Raw genomic sequence first — 21,019 nt, forward strand, 5'->3', positions numbered from 1 at the left:
TGTTTGCAGTCCTGGAGCAGAGCTAGGATGGTTTTGTCACATGCCTCTGCCGTTGTCATACCCATCTGATTTGAAATTTCTAATGTCATTTTGGTTTTTAAGTGGCCATTGCAGTCCTAGCATGTTTACGTGCTTTACAGGTCTCCCTCATGATGCACAAACTGGGGAGATCCTGTTTAATTCTCACAAAACTGAGGTCATCCTCAGCTGAGCCATAGGAATACCACCGGGGCTGGACCTTAGTATATGCCTCCCATTCCTCTGCCCTTGTTGCAAAGCCATGAGAAAACAAATGGAGAAGCAACATGCACAAGAGACCATATTTCCAAGGCCTGACCAGATACTTCAACTTGAGACTGAATATGAAGTTGGGAGCAGCTTGTTAAACAATAAAAAGAGAGAGAAATTGAGGAGAGAAATTTCTTACATCTCCAGAGTCCAGGGAATTTCTGCCAGGAAAGTTGGGGGTTTTTTATCTGTATGTACTGCTCACTGGCATTTTCCACACTCCATTACATCTCCCATTGCTTTGTAATTGAGGATTTTAGAAGATAGAACAACTTTTGAGCTGGCAGGGTAACAAGGACTCGAAAATTATATAGGAAGTGTTTTGGATGGAATTTAGTCCGATGACATCATGGCTGCATTGCAACCCCTTCCAAAAAAAAAAAGCAGCCTCCACATCACCTATGAAGCAGGTTGTCCTCTCTGGAGAACTGTCCCATGGCTGTACCTGGGACAAATGAGATGGGGCAGAATCAGCTGCAGTGTGACTACAGGGGAGGTGGGCAGGTTCCTACTTATGGTCCCATGAGCTGGAGCTTCTCCACTCAATGGTGCAGATCTCCTCTGGGGAAGGATGCATTGCCACTGTGGGCTCAGAAAGAGCACCCAAGCACTTCACCACTGAGGGCTCCATGCCTCTGAGGGTTGTCTGTGTCTTCCTCAGACAGACGATGGAAAGACACTCACCCCATGAGGGCATTTCATGGACCCTCCTGCAGGTTTTCTCTATGTATTTCCCTCAGAAAAGCAAAGATAAAACAGGGTTTCTCATCTGTACTACAGGGAAAGGAGATGCCCTGTGGGAGGGAGGAATAAGGAGAACCCCAATCATTACACGGGTCATCGTACGGGGATTGGAAAGCACTCGAGCTGCTTGGATGCACAATCTGCCCCCCACATGGCTAACTCAGTGTGCTCAGTAGCACGGCAACAGGACCGAGCCATCCTTGAAGCTAATACTGCGTGGGGAGATTAACTGCAAGCAAGCAGGCAACAATACCAGGCTCATTGAAATGCAAGCTCTGCTTTAACCACGTTGAAATACCCCTTCTCCATTTCTCTCCCCGCTGCTGATGCTGGTGCTCTGCCTACATTGCAAGAAGTACCCCCTTTACATGGTAGCTGTCACCAGCTCTGCACCTCAGACAGCAGCATGCCCAGAAGGTGTTGGAGGGCGATGTGAGATGGTGGGATGATGGCAGAGAAGTCCCCAACCAGTGACAAAATTGGGGCAGGAAGAGACAAGCAGGTCGTGAGGCTGGGGGCAGGTGGAAAATTGGGATGCAATTCCCAGCCGGGCTTCCTGGAAGAGGCTGAGCAACACACGACAGAGAGGGGATTTCTCTCCTCCTCCTCCCTGCAGGCCCCCAGAATAAGTTAAACAAGGCATCAGATGTTTCTATTTTAAGAGCAACCAGGGAGGCTGGCAACTACAAAATGAAAACGAGGGGAGGGCAGAAGTTGTCTAGCAAAATTAGCAACACATTTCCCTCCCTGCCTCACAGAGAGCATGCCCCCTTCCAGAAAGCCAGGGTCTGCACAGCATAAATTATTACTGTCTAAATTTGTGCTTGTGCTGTTGTTTCTGCCAAGTGCTTACTCTTGAATGCCATATTTTTTCAGGCACACATGACACTGGGTGACACGTGTCATCACAGTACGTGTCCTTGAAAAATACGCACCGTGAAATTGCGCTGATGTTCTTCGGGACACGCCGCTCGCGGGTGCAGAGAAAGCACTCGGAAGGTCTTGGTCAAGAGGCTACTCACCCGTCCCACCACGCCAAGGCTGACTAAGGGCTGAGGAAGCTCCCTGCTGCCAAATGTCACCAAGTTCACAGATCACCACCAAACCGTGCGTGCATTTGGCCTGTGCTGTTAAGACCTCTGGGCACCTTCCACCTCAGATATCCCTGCACTGTGGTGTCCCCCCATGAATGAGACCTCTTCTCCTTCGCTGAGGTGTATAAAGGCACAGCTTCATCGTCTGTCAGAGGTCTTCGACATCCAGAAGCTGCTTCAGGTGAGTTCCTTGCAACACAGCATTTCTGCATCACTAGGAATCACCTTAAGGGCAAAAGAAATGTGCTGGGTAAATATTTGACATCTCTGTTCATTCTACCAAACCCACATTCCTGTTCACCCCTTTTGTCCACATGCCACCTGCCTACACTGAGACCAGAGCTCCTTGGAAAAGTTGGACTGCTTTTCAGTCACACTTGGATTGCTGAAAGCCCAGATCCATGCAGTGTGATGGACCGACCCCATCACTCAAACACTGTGGTGGTCTGGTTTGATTGTGCCAAGTAATAGAGTTTTATAGCTGGGGATGCAGTGGATGAATTCTGTCATCGCAACAAAGATCTCTGGGCTGGACATGGTCACCTGGCCCTTAATCACCTTTGGCCTTTACCCACTGATAGGTTTCTGTCTAACCTGAAGCATACAGATTAAAATAAACCATACATTTAAAGAGAAATCTCTGTACCTCCAAGTATGGAAAAATGTTTTAAGTTACTGTCTTAAGCCCCAGCATGTCAAGGTTGGAAATGTTTTTGTTTCATTGCTCTGACACCATATGGCCAAAATCAACAAGAGGCTGATGTGAGTGTTTGATATATTGGCAGCCCCACGTGATCTCATCTTTGGGAGGTCACAAGATTACTGCATAAACCAGTCAGATATGATTAACATTAGGCACTATATCTGTGCAGAGATGTACAGGTCTGTCGCTGTGACTACAGAGGGAAATCCAAAGTTGGATGAAGGTCAGACAGGGCATTGTGACTGTCCGGGCAGCCAAAACCTGTGACATCCTATCCCATGTGGTGCTACCGGTAGAGGAGAATCACTTGTCCCAAAATGCCACTGGTGTTATTGTGCTTCATGGCTTAGGTTCACCCAGCACACCTGCCTGTTCCAACAGCACGCAGCAAACGGAGGAGGACATCTGTGCTGGGGAAGTGGTTTCTGCCGTCTTCTGCTATTTTTACGTGACTGTGAAAGCTTCCAAAAGGAGACGCATTGCCACAATTAAACTGAATGCGTTTAATAGCAAACTGTATCACAAATTGCAGAGCCAAGCCACTTCATATTTCCATTTCCATGGGGCTTGCTAGAAAAATAGCTCCAATTAATGAGGCACATTGTAGACTTGTTTGTATTCAGCCGACTCTGTTCAAGCAACAAATTATCTGTGTGTGATTAGGAGGCCAAATTCACCCTATAATTTTTCATTTAGCCTTATTTTACTGCCTGGCCTGTTCCACTGAGTTGAGGGGTTATTCTTGGAGCAAAACCTCCCCATCCTCACTCCCAAGCTTCAGAAGACTTTACAGGTGTTGCACAAAGCCACAACATCTCCCGCAGAGCCACTGCTTGGTGGTACCACCTTCCAGGCTCAGGGTGAGCAGGCAGAGGTCTAGGTAACCCTTCTAGCTCAGTTTGCTTCTCCCTGGACTCAGTAACCAGGAACTACACAAAAAGTGTATTCTGGAGTCATACTGAGGCGGTAAAATGAATTTCATAAGCTAGCCCCAGACAGAATTGGGGCCTTGGCATTTGGAGGGAAAGAGGCTGACCAGGTTTTCCACCATGGCATTCATGGGGAGGCACATCCCAGGCATGCCTGCACAGGCCATCGAAGTCCCAGCACTGTAACTGAAACCATATAACACTGCAGTGCCCTTCCATGCAAAGCACCAGAGGTTGCATTTTGTCACTGATCCTGTGGCTTTGTTCACAGCTATGAGTACTGCCCAGCAAAACAGGCGCAGGCCAATTTTTGTGTGTTCTTTGTGCAGCTGTGTGGAAGGGTCTCTGGGCAGGAATCTTCCCAAGCTTGAGTATTTTGGGGAAATTCAGGCCTCCTAATGATGTTTCACTGCACATTTTAGAACAAGCTGAGTCTCTGCCCCAGCGGCTCATTGCCATGGGCACGCTGGGATCTCTGTGCAAGCTGTGGTGGGTCAGGGATGAAGAGAGACAGAACAGCCATCTGTATGTTATAATCCCAAATTAGGACAAACGTCCCCAGCCCTTATATAGTGCCTTCACTCGTGCCATGTAAGCAGCACCAACTTCAAAACGTCAAACTTCTCTTTTGCCTTCCTTAAACTGCTGGGAGAGGCTTCCCAGAGCAGTGCAGCAGCAGAGCCCCCCACCCCTCCCGGCCCAAACACAGCAACCAACCTCAGGCACACCTTGGTGCTCAGTCCCCAGAAAAGGGACACGGGAGACATTCATTCCCACAGCAACGATTGTGCAGACTCTCTATGTATTTATAGCCTCCCACGAGTGTCCTGAAGAGGAAAAGACAACACAAAAGCGCCAAGCAGGAAAGCAAACAGAGAAGAGTGGCATTGGGTCTGTGTGGTTACACTTGTTGCTCAGATGCCTTTTATTTTTGGTGCCTGTCCCAGCAGTTTCCAAGAAATCTCCCTCTGTCCTGTTTCTATGGGGAGGTATAGCATTACACTCCAACCCTTCAGGCACAAACATCTGAGGGCAGAGTCAGGCCACGAGGTCAAGCCTGTATTTATAATACGAGACGTGAGTGAGACCAGGTCACTGGAGCAGGCTGTGTTTTCCTGAAAAACAGATCCTCCAAGGGTCCCCAGGATAACCAGGAATTACCAGTACAGTCCTGTGGAGTTGGGTCTGCAGGTTCGCATCATGCAGAAGAGCTTGATGGGGAGAAGCATCACCAGACAAACCTCACCCCTTCCCTGGGCAAGCCAGCCCCTATCCCTTGGGAGAGGGCTTGGCAGGGGATGGGCAAAACTGCTCAGAGCTACATTCAGGTCAAATCTTGTATGTCTGTTGTTTCACCTGGTTGATTTTTAGTGGAAAACCCCTCATTTTATTGCATCAGTAAAACCACATTTCTTCTACAGCAAGGGGGCCTTTTGCTATTTCAGATTTTTCCTTCTACTAAAATATGCAGTTTATCCTTTTCCCCTTGGCAATAAGGTCCAAGTAAGACAGAGGCAGACATTAGCAAGATATATCAGGACCAAACTTACTCAGGAGCATTCCTGAGGCAAAGCCTCACCTACCTACCTCCTCTTTATAAAAAAAACCAACCCAAAAAAATCTTAAAGACATTTTAATGTGCAGAAGAAAGCCCACTCTCTTAGCCTCTTAGGTTCCACTGGTCTTGTTCTTTTCTCACATGGAGCCATAATCTTTTCTAGTGGTAACTAGTTGGGATGTCACAAACAAAGGATTATACCTTTCAGGTGAGGCAGAGCTTCTTATGAGCTTACTGCCTAGCTATTATAGCTCCTGTTCTCATGCAGAAATTACATGCACATACAGACGTTTGCATTATTTAGGATGGAGCAGTAAGACTACAGATGGATGGATCTCCTAGCTCTGGAAAGCAGGGATACTAAGTATTTTTCTTCCCATATAGCCATCCAATGTGGCAGTGGGAAAAGTGATGTATGTGGCATTATTTGATCTTTCAGACCCCTGGTGGGTCTGGATAGTCCTCATTATGTATACAGGATGGGGGATGATGTGAAAAAGACTTTGGGATATTGATGGACGAAAAGCTAGACATGAGCCAGCAATGTGCACTTGCAGCCCAGAAGGCCAGTTGCATTCAGACTGAGAGGGGCTCTGATCTCTCTGATCATGTGTGAGAGACAGAGGGAAATGGCCAGCCTCTTTTCAGTGGTCTGTGGGGACAGGACAAGGGGCAATGGCTGTAAGCTGGAGCACAGGAAGTTCTGCATCAACATGTGGAAGAACTTTTTCACAGTGAGGGTGACAGAGCCCTGGAACAGGCTGCCCAGGGTAGTTGTAGAGTCTCTTTCTCTGGAGATATTCAAGACCTGTGTGGATGCCTATCTGTGCTATCTGTCCTAGGGAACCTGCTTTGGCAGGGGGGGTGGACCCCATGATCTCTGGAGGTCCCTTCCAACCCCTATGATTCTGTGATTCTGTGATCCTGACTTGCATCAAAAGAAGTGTGGCCAGCAGATCGAGAGGTGATTCTCCCCATCCACTCTGCTCTGGTGAGACCTCACTTGGAGTACTGCATCCAGCTCTGGGGCCCTCAACACAAGAAGAACATGGAACTCTTGGAGGAGGTCCAGACAAAAGTCACAAGGATGATCAGAGGGCAGGAGCACCTCTCCTAGGAAAACAGCCTGGAGAAGAGAAGGCTCCTGGGAGACCTTATAGCGGCCTTCCAGTGCCTGAAGTGGCCTACAGGAAAGGTGGGGAGGGACTGTTTGTAAGGACATGTAGCGATAGGATGAGGGGCAATGGTTTTAAACTAGAACAGAGGAGGTTTAGGTTAGACATTCTTCTCTATGAGGGTGGTGAGACACTGGCTCAGGTTGTCCAGAGAGATGGTGGAGGCCCCATTCTTGGTGTCATTCAAGGTCAGGCTTGATGGGGCTCTGAGCAACCTGACCTAGTTAGAGGTGTCCCTGCTTACAGCAGGAAGGTTGGACTAGATGACCTTTAAAGGTCCCTTCCCACCTAACACATTCTATGAATCTATGATTCTATGAATACATACATTTAAAACATGCTGTTCAATGGGGGAGCAAAAGTTGTTCTCAAGATGTGTTTCTTATAGTCAAGTGAGCAGTGATGGATTTGAGTTGATGTTTTGACAGATTCCAGTTGTCAACCCCACAGTCAGGTTATTCCATTTGGATATTTCTGACCTTGTGTTAAAATTTCAACAAGAAAATGCACTTGCATTTTTAATGTGTGTCCTGCTGACACACCACTTTTTCCTGTGGGAGAAGCAGTGCTTGAGAAGGGAAGAGTAAGAAGGAAGAAAAGTAATTCCTCCCAGTTGGATGAACTCATTGATTTCACGTGCACAAGATTAAAAAACCAGAAAAACAAACAGGAAACGGAAGTCATCACTGTATGGTGTTTATTATGTCAGCGTGGGGCAAAATGTAATTTCTAAAAATAATAGCGATTTACCATGGGAAACTATAATTTTTACTAGGATAATTAATAAATCAGACATCTATCTAACATTTATCTTCATAGACTATTACAGACTTGGAGAAGAATGCATTATTGCAGAGAAAGTCACAGTGAGTGCTGAAGAGTTGATAGCCCTGGCTGGAGACAGAGGTTGCTTTTCATACATAATTCAATGTTTTACCTGCACTGAGCTGACTTGGACTGGATGGCAATCAAAGTAACAACTCTTACAGAGCTCAATCTGCTCCAGGACCCACGGTGGCACAAGGAAGACTACCCTTTCATGGCACTGACTGAAACATATCATGGATTTAAAAAATGCAAATGGGGACCCATTTTCTAGCGTTGTCCAGGCGGAAAGCCCAAGGAGCGGCCGGTCTGCAACTGCTCCTGACAATCTCAGTTATGGCTCCCATCTTGCATTTCCTCTTCTTGAAAAGGGAAGGCAGACAGCTGTCTGGAAGCTTTGGACAAATTCTTGTCAAGAATTTAAAAGAAGGAGATGGGGTGAGTGTGTGTGTGTGTGTGTGTGTGTGTGTGTACAGGTTTTGGCCCATCCCCAGCTGGCTGACAATATGGTGCTGGCTTTTGTCTTTGTTTCCAAGCTGCAAAATAACCATAAAAACAAAACCCTAAGTAACGTATTAATGACTCACTTAATTTCACTATTTTTCCATGTATTCCAGTACTCCAGAGATGCTTCACCACTCAACTATAAATAAAGGTGGGGGAATGGCCCACCAATCAGTCTCCAGCTGTGGGGAAGGAGAGAGGAGCTGGTGTGAGTTCACCAAGAGTAAATAACACTCTGCTGTTTCACACCTTCAGCTTGCAAAAAAAAAAAAAAAGATAATAAAAGGAAAAAAGGGAGGTGTTTCAGTTCAAGGAGAATTAAGTGCTCTCTGAAATTTTCCCTGAGTGACTGAGTGTGTTAAAATGCAAACAAGCATTTCCAGGAACACCTGAGAAGATGGGTATGTGCTGCCTTGGATTCCCAAGGAAATTCCTGTTCCTGTGCAGTGACAGAAGAGCTGGATTTGTACTGCTTCTGCTGACCCCGGGATGCTCACCCTGAAGGCAAGACCTGCTTTTTAGAAACTCTTAAGAAAATAAGTCCCCAAGAAAAACAATACAAAGTAGTTTTTGTGCTGCTTCATCGCTTAGCTGAATTCTGGTTAATGTTTAAAAAAAAATAATAATAAAAATCACTCCCAAATCACTCAAAATTAATGTTGCTATTCAGATCTTCATAAGCTAGCACAAATACTCCATCTTGCCCTTGACCTGCTGTTTTGTGAGTTCCCCATAAATTTACAAAACCAGAATAAATTTAATTTAGTTGTGGTGTTAGCTCTGTGTCCAGCAGAACACAAACGAGCACGCACGCACCTTTTCTATACCTCACTGCAAAATGTACACCCCATTTTGAGTGACACAAGAAGTCACCAACACGATTATGATAGGCACTACGGATAGGCACTACATCTGTCTTCTTTCAGGAGAAATCAGCAAAGACAGACAATGTAAATCCCAACTCTGGTCCTTCTGCAGGTCGGGTTAAGGAAGCACGTCTTGACATAGCCTAATGTCCTGCTGTATTTCATGCCCCACTGGTTTCATCAGTCATGAAATATCTGTGCAAAGCCAAAGGACCCTCCTAAGCACTTTATTGGCTTTGCCACAAGTTCTTTATCCTGCAGAAGACCAAATTAAGAGCAGCGCTACAGATAAATGACAGTCTTTCCCAAGACATACCGCTAGCATATTCAGCTTCAGAGTTCACAAGAGCAGCATGATGCCCCTGCCTTTTAATTAGCTGAAACCAGGGGGGAACAAAGATCTGAGCCCTTGGGCTGTGCAAGAGAGACCAAGAGCTGGAGAGCTGAGGTAGAGCTGCTGCCACCCGCCACACCCCCACCTCCTGCCGTCAAGTCCCCATCGGCGGGTGAAATCAGAGACCTCGCACAATTTCTGTCAGCAATTACTTGATCGCCCTGTTTTTGTGCAGGTCTGGTGACTGCAGTGCAGCATCTCTGTTAGGGGACAGGTGAGAGGCTGGGCAGGATCAATCCATTGTTTTAAAGCAAAAGATGAGAGCGAGGAGGAGAAGCGCGTGTTTTGCAGAGCTTTTTTTCTTGGCGTACTAAAATTGTTTCGCGTAAAACAAGCTAGGCCAGGAGATGTGGCCAATTAAATGCTAAGTCAAGCCCACCCTGGCCCACTGCTGCAGCTGTTAATCCGATTTTTGAAGCTGCCGGCTTTCTGGGCAGTACGAATGCAGTTTGCTGGATGCTCTCATGGCTGGTGGTGCAATGTAAGCACAGCACTTGGAACACAATCCACCAGTGTCCCCACGCCAGATCCCATAACCTACTTCCTAGGCCCGCTGCCAGTGTTGTGCTATGACTCATGAAAAGAAACAAACACAAGGAATGTCAAATTAAATAGGACACAAGGCTTTCGTAGCATTTAAAAGCGGAGCAATCGTGCTGCGGCGTACAAACCTCCCTGGACTGCTCTTGGACTGCTTCTCATCTTGATAATAAGAAACATCCCTTTAATTAGTTCCACCTAATGAAATTCATAAGCCAGGGAGTGGGATTTTGCTCCTGGGTAGAAACTGAAAACTTCTCTCCACTCGATCTGCCCCTTTTCTGCAGCAGTCATTAGCAAATTTTATCGAATCTCTGCATTAAACAGTAACAACTATTGTTCGCCCAGAACACAAGTCCATTTATGAGCTGTAATACGACACATCTTGGTAACCCCAGACTGAAAGGCACTTCTTTAAAAAAAAAAAAAAAAAGGACTGGCAAGGAAAAGCAGTTTCAAATTGTCAAGAACAAACAATAGAGAAACTTCTACCTGATCTTCCTGCCTGCTGAGATCAGAGAGGCTCCTTTACCTTTCTGGCTTTGAGCAAAATAATTTACAAAACTCATTCCATCTTTCCCTACAGTTAAGGGTCATCCATTACCTCTCCAGCTGAAGCTCTGGGAGCTTCATGCTCCTTGCATCAGGGACAAATTAAATAATTCTAGGAAGCCTGAAGATGCGCGTTTGCTCCTATGGAAATACTGACCCACGAGGGTCTGTTTAAATCCATTTCGGTTACGTGTCTCTCAAGACAAAGCGATATCCATGGTAACAAACAATTTAACTGCAGAAGAGAGCACACATCCAGAAAGAGCGTGTAATCACTCTGTTTATCAATGACTAAAAGCCTGAAAGCACAAAGTTTGGGCTCTCAGACACGGCATCAGTGCTCGGCAAAGTAGCAGGGCCTGCAATTGGGACGCTTTTGCAAATGTCTGTCGTAGAGAATGGTGAGTGAGAGCAAGGCCTTTGCCCCCTGTTTTCCTTTCCAAACTCCTTTGCAAAGAGATGTGGCTCGCTGTGTAGTTGTGGTTGCCCTTTGAGAGGTAACAGAGGAGGGTGAGAAGGAAGGAGCCGATTCTTAGCTACATTGGGAGACAGCAAAAGCACGGATTACCTCTAAGACAAACTGCTGGGCCGATGAGGATTTTGGTATGAACCGTTTTCAGCACCCACTGGGGCCCCTCGGTGTATTTGTATGCTCTTCTCAAAGCAGCTGCTGACCAATATGTTCATCCTGTTGTTCCACATCGGGTCCCATAATTACAGAGCCTGATTTACAGGCTCGGTTATAGCTGCTATTATGGGAAGCTGCGACGCTGGATTGAGCCGCAGTGCTGATGGGGGAAGGAGGGAGGAAGACCGCACGTGGCAGCTCTTGCGTGAGCACTCACCACACTGGGCAGTGTTAACAGAGGGACAGGAGGAGGAAGCCACAGCACCCCTAGGGTCTTCCCAAGACTCCTTTCCAATTATAGAGCTACCTTTGGTTTGGGCTGCAAAGAGCAATTTTCTAGCTTAGCACTCAGGGGTGAGTTTTTCAGAGCTTGCAGAAATAGCTGGAACCAGCCCTGCTCTCAGGACCTGCTAGAGGAAGATACTGGCAGGGAATACATCTCTCTGTGGTGCCCTTGGAGGTAATGGACTGCATTTTAAACCAGGAGTGTCTTACCTTGACCTGAATCCCCTTTCCCTCCAAACCTGCCTGCCTGCTAGCATTTGCCCTGCTCTGGGCTCCACTGCATTGGGATAAAAAGCTCCCCATGGCATTGCTCAGGACCTCTGAGACAATTTTGTGAGCTGTTGGGATCCTTCTACCTGCAAACCAGACCCAACACTCACTGTTAGCCTTGAATATCAGTGGAGGATGGCTATGGGGTTGCCAGCTAGACAGACAGACCTTGCTGTAGAAGGAACACCAGAGAGATGCAAGATTGAATTTTTCAAGCAACATTTTGGTGCCATGACCTGTCTAAAAGCTATGCAGCCACTTGCAAATGATGTGATTGATTACAAACGACATCAACACCACCCCATTGGACCTTCTTGCCTACAGTGGTGCTGACAGAGCATCCGTCAGCTTCATTTCTGAGAACCCATAAATGCAAGAGCTGTAAGGTCATCACCCTCACAGGCAAAAGAAAGGGCCCTTTTATTTGAAAGCCGTAATGCCTCTGTTAGGAATTTGAGGTCAGGGTACTCAAGGGGAGATACACTGTCCCCTGAAGATGTATCCAGGGTGAGCAGGCTTCCCATGGAAATCACGAAGTGCGAGAGGATTGGCTTGTCAGGGAGAAAGGCCGCGGTAACGTTTTCTCTCAGCGGTTTGGCTTCTTACACTGGCACTTCCTGTCCCAAAGAGGATTCCGGATCCCAAAGCTTATCCATTGAGGGGAGCAAATTTTGGAAGATTAATACTGATTTTAGCATCTCTGCCTGAGGCCAAGAAGCGAGTTTAGGGATTAGACTCACCTGAGTGAAAAAAAAAACAGAGACACCTTCTCCCTGGTCTACGCACTTGCCCGCAACTCCCTCTCCCACATCTACCTCTCCCCACCACCACTCATACTGAGAAACCCCACCTCCGTTACTGCAGGGGTTTCCATTTCAGCTGCAATAGCAGGTGGCCTGTTGCTCTGCAGCAGCGGTGATATATTACCCACCCAGGTACTGACCAGCCTCCGCACATCAGCTTATCTGCCAAGGTCTACTCCCCACAACCCTTTGTCCCTGGTATTCTGCTGAATTTATGCTCCTTCCCTGATAGATTGCTACATTAAGCTGAAGGCAATGGGAAGGTTTTTTTCCTGGTGGTGCAGTTAAAACCATTAAGGAAAGGGGAAAAAAAACCTGAGCCCACCAAAAAGCCCACAAGCAAAACTGTCTCACTTTACTGAGAGATCAGGTGGGATGTAAACTTCTGTCTCCTTTGGAACACAGCAAATATCAATGATCAAAATGGCTTTAGGAAGCACAAATTTGAAAGACCTGTAAGAAAAAGTCAGTGCAGTCTATGGGGGGGGGGTGTGTGTGTGTGTGTGTGATGCTAGCCTGAATTTAAAGAGACCTTCAAGTGATTGGAGCTCAAGTACATGGTTCAGAGTGAAAATCTCTACTTCAGTGATTCTCAGTGAAAAGGCACAATGCCAAGTTAAGTTTTTATTAACCCTTTTGGTGCTTACTGCTGGAGTTACAGATTTAGTATTTAGATAGTATTATTGGCTGCTAGTATCTTGAATCCAGAAACTTATGGCTGGTTGCCCATCTGTCTCTTGGGTCTTTTCTCCCAAGAAGCTGGGTATTTATAAGTCAGCACCCCCTCATTTGCTTGCCCTTAATAGGGCAATGCATTCCCAAAGCCATCTATCAGAGCTGGGCTGGCTACGGAGACTGAACTCTCTCCTCTTCCCTCCCCTCCTCTCCCACATCATGCCCCGTAACTCCTCCCTTGTGGTGGCCAAGATCCTGCTGAAGCAGACCACATTTCAAGCTACTCAGCAATCCCAGCTCTCAGGGCAGCACGAGATGCTGGCTGGAGAAGCCTTTTCTATCATTACTCCCTGGAGCCATTAATAGCCGAGAAGTGGTTTCGCCGGATCTCAACTCCTCTCCGGTTACATCCTCGCCACTCGTGACCCTAAGCAGAAATCCCAGGCTTATAAAATTAAACAGGCCATTCCCACCAGCCACCCTGGGACTCTATGCTTGGATGGGATCAGGGGAAAGAGCAGGGGCACGTCTGCTCCCGGAGTAGCACAGCATAAGCAGTGCGCAAATGCAGGCTCCAAGATTCCCTGGCCCTGGCTTTCTCATAGCTGCAAGTTGACCCGGACACGGATGCAGCACAGTAACCTATTGAACCAGATCTTGTTTAGCTAACTACAGAGAAGTCTAACAGACCATTAAAAATTAAGCTAAATATAGGCACACGTCAAAAAAACCAACAACCCAACCCAACCTCACGGTATTTCTAAGACTCTGGGCCTAATTCATCAGGGAGCAGAAAATCGTAACACATGGGCTGTTCCTCAGACAATACAACTGCAGCTCTAGTGAGCTGGAAAGCTTTAACCAGATCTCCCCAGAACCATGGGGAGGAATGCTGTGCCTCTGCTTCGCTGCCAGAACCCCCAGCCTGCCGCACGCCTGGTTATTTTCCATGCTCAGACATGCATGAGCTCACGCTGCAACCCAGGGACGTGCCTCCCTTCCCAGGCTCCTGGTGCTTGCTCCTGCTTTCAAGGCTTGCTTGGCAGCCAGGAGGACAGTGCAGGTCATTATCTCCCTGCTTGAGACCAGGGGTGTTGGTGGCAATCAGTCATGAGCAGAACTGGAACATGAGGACAACTTTTTAAATAGTTGACAACCTCCTGGGCCAACCCTGTGAAGCCACTGCTGCCTCTCCTGTGTTTGGCTCTCATCTGGGCAAGAAGGACACACAGCTAACAGCACTGGGCATTGAGTGCAAAGAAAACTTCTTTTAGTTGAGGGATGGGGGTCGTACCATGGTCTAAGCACAAGGCTTGGCAGCACAAGCCAAGGAACTCCTTACCTTCAGCCTTCAAGATTTGCTAGGCTCTCATGGCAGCAGAATGAAAGAATCACAGAATCAAAGGGGTTGGAAGGGACCTCCAGAGATCATCTAGTCCAACCCCCCTGCCAAAGCAAGTTCCCTAGCACAGGTAGGTGTCCAGATGGGTCTTGAATATCTCCAGAGAGGGAGACTCCACAACCCTCCTGGGCAACCTGTCCCTGTGCTCTGTCACTGTCACTATGAACAATGTTCTTCTCCATATTGGTGTGGAACTTCCTGTGCTCCAACTTGAAGCCGTTGCCCTTTGTTCTGTCCCCACAGACAACTGGCTATTTCCCCCTGTGTCCCACACTTTGGATATTTATAAACATTGATTAGATCCCCTCTCAGTCGCCTTTTCTCAAAGCTGAACAGCCCCACTTCATTCAGCCTTTCCCCATAGGGGAGATGCTCCAGGCCCTTAAAGAAATAGACCAAATAAGAGACCCTCCCAGATAGAAAAACAAGACCTTCACAGTGATCCCATGGGGTTAAATTACTTCATGGGAAGACTTTGGGGTCACAAGGAATCTTCTGGCTCAAACCTCCAACGTTACTTGAAACACAGTCCTTTGATAAAGGCTGAATTACTCCAGGAAAATTCAAAGCCATCAAAGAATTTGTGCCCAGTGCTGTTCGTGTGCAGTACTGTGAGTGAGTGTTCTCTGCTCTTCCCAGTCACTGTGCAACAGTCAATTAAAAAGCAATGCTCTCTTTGTAGCTTTCACTGCAGTACGAGCTTTATTGTCCTATTTATCACCGTTGAACTGCCTCGGGCTGAATTATTTATAGCACTGGAGAAGATGAATTAAGTGGTAAATCCAAAGTGGGTCACAGGGATGTCGCCTTGGCCTTGCGACCCAGACATGTCAGTGGGCTGATGCCTTGGCTTCCCTCGCTCAGCAGGATGGAGCATCATGGGCGGCACTCGCACCGAAACCTCAAGCTCTCTGCACCTAGTCAGTGGTCCCCTCTACTTGAGCCAGGGCAGTAAGAAGCAGGTACTGGTGCCCTGTGCTGTCCTCCAAAGGTGATGTGCCCCCACCTCTTTGTCTGTGTGTATTGTGGTATTTCAGTTAACGAGATCGTTGCAGCATCCTCAGCAAGAAGCTCCACCACAGAGCTGCGTTTCTAGCACGCCAGCACATGGCACTGCCGGGGGCATGCCGCAGGGTGAGCCAAAACGCCCCAGAAATTCAGGAAGCGGCCCACCGGCCCGAGAGTTTCACTTTTTAGCATAGGAACAAACCAGCTACTTAAGCAAGGGGGGTTTTGAAAGGAAATCCTGTGCATATTTCCATCCCTAAATCCCCACTGAATCTCGTAATCCTCCACTGAGAACAGCCTGTGCTCCACGCCGCCTCTAACTCAGAGGACGACAACGATTCAATTGTTTCCAAAAGAGGAGAATCACTTTTCACATTACTGCTGCTCTTACATCATGTCTGACTGCGTAGCAGAGGTTCCAGCAAGATGCTTGCACTGGGGGTTCTCTGGGTACTTTCCATGCCAGAAAGTGGGGAGACCTCCCACAGGCAAAGGGGATGGGGTACCTGTGTGGCTTTGCCCTGGAACCACCAATATGAGGATATCAATCTCATAAACGTTGGGGTTTTTACATTATTTTACCAATATCTATGTTCAAATGATGCCCAAGCATTTTAAAAATTCACTTTAAAAATAAACACATGCGTGAGGTGAGACACTGCTCCTTCCACACACCTTTGCTCCTCAGAAAGCACCAGATATGTCAATTCTGGTCATCTTGGAGTTTTCTCAGAGGGTGTCACAGGAGCTCAGACACCAGCTCACAGGAGCTCAGACAACAGCTATGAGCTGCCCTGCGTGGGTGGAGGTCCCAGGCTAATAGACACCAGGTTCTCTGAAAGCGTTATCTGAAACTGAGATGGAAAAACGTGCTCCCAGCCATGAAACCAAAGGGCAATAAAGATAAAAAATAAAAATAATGATTAAAAGGTAAAAAAAGCATCTTTTTTGTGTGATATTGGTATTTTCTCTCCATGGCACAAAAATTTCATTCTCTCTTGTGAGAAGATCTGTATCAACAGTATCACACAGAAGACATGACGGGCACCAAGATTCAGAATTAATTGGCTTTAATAGAAAGGTTGGTAAACAGCCTCTGCTATTGGAAGGCCTCAATAACATTTTGTCGCTACATGATGCAATCACCTTCCCTCCAACGTTGCCTGGTACAATACTGACATCTTGCCCTCGAAAGTCAAAGTCTCTTGGCTAAGAGACTAAACAAAAATAAAGAAGAGGGATTTTAGTTTTTGAGTACAGCAGGGTGAAGAGCTTTAGCAACAGTGAACTTGCTGAGGAATGCGGTTTAAGTAATCCCACTGCTACTTTCAAATTCAGGTTGAATTTACTTAATAGCTCCAGTGAAGAGGGACTGTGCATCAGACTCCCCAACCCAGGCTGAGGAGGAGGAGGAAGCAGACAGTTTTAATTAGCGAGTCAGCGAAAGCACTTCCTCAGGAAGGGAAGGATGTGGGATTCCCCACATCTCCCTGCCCAGGAATACTCAAGTATCACATCGCCTCTCTCAAGCATCCTCTGGCTTTTTTATTTTATTATTATTTTAATTCCACTTGGCAGGGGTCCAGCCTCCCAGGTGAGAGATGCAGACGCTTAGCAAAACAGCCTGGATCTTTCTCTGCTGGGAGGGAAGCGGCTGCGTCCAAGGTGGTCTGTGGAGGGAGAAGTGTGGTCAGGGGCTGATGCACAAGGCTCCTAATTCTTCACCTAAAGGGTTATTGGGCATTGGAACAGGCTGCCCAGGGAGGTGGTTGAATCCCCGTCCCTGGATGTATTTAAAAGATGGGTAGACGAGGTGCTCAGGGATATATATGGTTTAGTAGAGGATGGGTGCAGTTGGATTCAATGATCTCAAAGGGCTTTTCCAACCTAGTGACTCTGTGACTAGCAGAGAGGCAGGAGATGGGGCTGTCCAGCCCCACACGCCCCAAGGGCCCCCACTCAGAGCACCCATCTCTTGGGAGCATGGGGATGGGGATCACTTTCTCTCATACTGAAGAGGATCTGCTCTGGCTTCTGTGCTTCCATTAAAATATCCCAAGTCAAAATAAATGTTTCACCAATCTGAAACTCTAGCTGGCTCAAAAATGTTATGCTCTGCTCAGACATGACATAGAAATCTCTGAAATTGTTACAAACTGGGATGCTGAGGGACTGGGCTTGTTCAGCCTAGAGAAGAGAAGGCTGCAGGGGGACCTCACTGCAGCCTTCCAGTACCTGAAGGGAGCATACAAACAGGAGGAGAATCTACTTTTTAAAAGGGTAGATAATGGCAGGACAAGGGGGAATGGACTAAAGCTAAAGGAGGGAAGGTTTAGATTAGGTATTAGGGGGAAGTTTTTTACAGAGAGAGTGGTGAGGTGCTGGAACAGGCTGCCCAGAGGTGGTGGATGCCCCATCCTTGGAGGTGTTCAAGGCCAGGTTGGATGGGGCCCTGGGCAACCTTGTTTAGATCCAAGCCTGGAGGGTGGTGGCCCTGCCTGTGGCAGGGGGGTTGGAACTGTATGATCCTTGGGGTCCCTTCCAATCCATGCCATTCCATGATTGCTGAACTTGGAGCACTGAGAAAAGCCCACAGGAGCAGAGGGCATCGCACAGGAGTCCTACGTGTTGCCCAGTGTGTGGCTCTGCGGCACTTCGGTCCCCGCTCCATCAGCAATGCAGGGGTGGGATGGACACACTGGCAGAAAACAGTGACCTGTTATTTACAGAGATGCTTCTTGATTGTGGAAGGGTTGTGGATGCTGAATTTGGACCTTCTCTTCAACCCTTGAAGCAGCCTGTGGGGTTTGTCTGCTCTGCCATTTCAGGAGGGGCTGAACTTTCAAGGAATATGTCATATTCCATGGAGTAATCTTAAACAGTGGATCCACTTCAGCCCAGAGCTGTAGCAGCTGGTGGGCACCTCTGGAGAGCATCCAGTCCAACTCTCGCCAGGGCTGGCCACAGCAGGACGCTCAGGGCTGCATCCTGACAGGGTTTGAATATCCCCAAGGGCAGAGATACCACAACCTCTCTGAGCAACCTGTGGCAGTGTTTGACACCCCTCAAAGTAAAAATATTTATTCCTATATTTAAAAGAAATTTCCTGTATTTTGGTTATTGTCCCTCACCTCAAGTCTTGTCCCTGGGCACCACTGAGAAGAGCCTGGCTCTGTCTTCTTTACTCTCCCCATCTGGTTCCATCCACATGGATAAGATGCCCCTGAGCCTTCTCTCATCCAGGCTCTCTCAGCCTCTCCTCCATCAAAGATGCTCCAGCTCATAATCTTTGTGGCCCTGCACTGCACTTACTCCGCTATGTCCCTGTCTCTCCTGTACTGGGGAGCCCAGCACAGAACCCAGCAGTCCAGATGTACCTCACCAGTGCTGAACAGAAAGGACCACTTCCCTCAACCTGTTGGTGACCTATCACACCCCTTCAAGCTTGGCACTTCAGCTAGTATTCCATCTACCTCATCATCCACCTAGAGAGTCCATACTTCACCAATGTGGATGTTACAGGAGACAGTGTTAAAAATCTTGCTAATAAGCAACATCCACTGCCCATCCCCCAGGCACCAAACATGTAATCTCGCTGTAGAAGACCACTGGATGGTCTTCTACTGTGAGATTACTCCTTCATAAATCCATGCTGACTAACCCCAAACACCTTGTCTTTGCTATGTATGGAAATGGTTTCCAGGCTTATCTGCTCCACCACCTTCCTGGGCTCAAGATGAAGCTGATGAGCCCGTAGGTTCCTAGATCCATCTGACCTTGTTCTGGTCTCCAATTATCTTGGGCTTTTAAAGATATTCAAAGGCAGCCTCATGTTGACATCATTCCACAACACACCAGATTGTCACTTCTAGATAGCTCAGGGGATGCCCAGACTTTTGATAGAATGACATGCCCAAAGTTTGTATTTGTTTCTCACCACTTTTTAAACATCTAGGACCTGCTAGGGCTGTATGACTGCTATTCCTGAAAAGCAACTGCACCACCTAACTTGGATTATTGGCTACAGGACCCAGGGGAAGCAGAGGGACACCCGGTTGTAAGGAGCTGACAGCAGGCACAGCATCTCCCCACCCCAACTCCTGTGCTCTCAACACAAGGATGGCAACATCAACACGCAAGATCAGTTGCAAAAGCCCTTGGTGACCAAGAAACCACACAGATCAGAAACGCACCCCACTTGTCTCCCTTACCTTGTCTCAGGAATGAATAGCTGTGCTGTAGTATAAGTGATTTTGTTCACAGTAAAGCTAAGACTGCCTAAGCTACACACCACAACTGAGTGAAGTCTGATCCCCCACCCCCCAACAGTTCTAGCTCAGTAGGCGAGATCGATTTAAAACAAACAGAAAAACACCAAAGCCCGAGGGTATTGAATTTAAACTAAACACCCACAATTACATTTTCAGTAGCTAAGGTATAAAAGAAGAAAGATAAAAATAAAACTTCAGAAGTGTGAAGGTTGTCACTGGAATATTTTTATCTAGTGTGAATCACCAAGCCTGAGAATTCGGATTTTATTTTTCTCCTAATAACACTGGAGGGAAAAAAAAGAACCACCGTTAAAAAAGTCAACAAAAAACCACCCACCACCACCCCCCCCAAAACAACAGTACAGCTAGAAGCTTCACAAAGCTTCATCAAGACACTGGTTCCTGCAGCATGGTAAAAGCAACAGGTTCTTCTTACACAGCCAGAGAGAGGCATCTTACTAGGACAAAACCCACCCCTCCCAACCCAGAACAGGGAAGCTGCAGGGACTGGAGAAGCCTACAGCTATCTGACAGTGCCCAAAGAGGGCATCATGGCACCTTTCCTACCCAAAGCACTAGGGCAGCATGTTCTTGAATAGAAGGAAGGGGTAATGTGAAGTCTGAACACATCCTGGAAGTAACAGGGAAGGAAAAGTGGGGGAGAGGAAGGGACAGAAACTTTCTACCCTTTGGCTGAGGCTGCAGTTGAGGGTTTAACATCACAGCAGCGTTCTCTCTCCTCATGTCTGCTATGTGTTGGCAGAAAGGCTTTGCTGTGGGAACAGCAGCAACTCCACACATGCACAACAAGCCCTGGGTTAAACGCCCTGACTTATGCCATGTACAGATCTCCCACAAAAGAAAGAAACATACCGCTCCCTAGCCACACAAAGTAGGCTTTTAAGAGATTTCCATCTGACAGGGTTGTTTTTTTTTTATGTGAAACTTTAATATATGTCCATAACAACAACAGTATAAAGAATTCAGATTAAAGTTTTGTTTTTAAACACAAGGCCAGAGTGTACAATCACAGAAAAGCTCTGCCATCGACTCAACAGGGACAGAAGCATGTTAAGGGTTATTTAAAGTGCAATTTAGTAGCAATCCTAAGACATCCATTTCTCTTCCTGCAGCTGTTACCCATGCTTTCAACAGCACTGGTACCACTCCACTCCAAAATCAGGTACTGCCCTAGTGCCTGATCCCCGTGGCTGAAGAGTCCTTGGCTGGTATTTTCATGGCAGTAGAACTGCAAGAGCCACAAGCGAATGAGTGAGAGTGAGATGGCTCGTGGGATCATCATGGGAAGAATGAATCATCTGCCTTGGAAATATAAATGTTTATGATCACTGCTTCTATTCTGCACACACATTCTCGAGACACGTAACTTTTACAAGGGTGTTGATATTTATATAATTCCATAAATTTAGACAGTGCTGTAGAAACACAATATGCAGTCGTAGCTATAAATAGCTGAACAGTGGGACAGAGTTTTCAACTATTTC

This window comes from Gallinula chloropus, assembly GCF_964237585.1.
Source record: "Gallinula chloropus genome assembly, chromosome: 1".
Lineage (NCBI taxonomy): Eukaryota > Metazoa > Chordata > Aves > Gruiformes > Rallidae > Gallinula > Gallinula chloropus.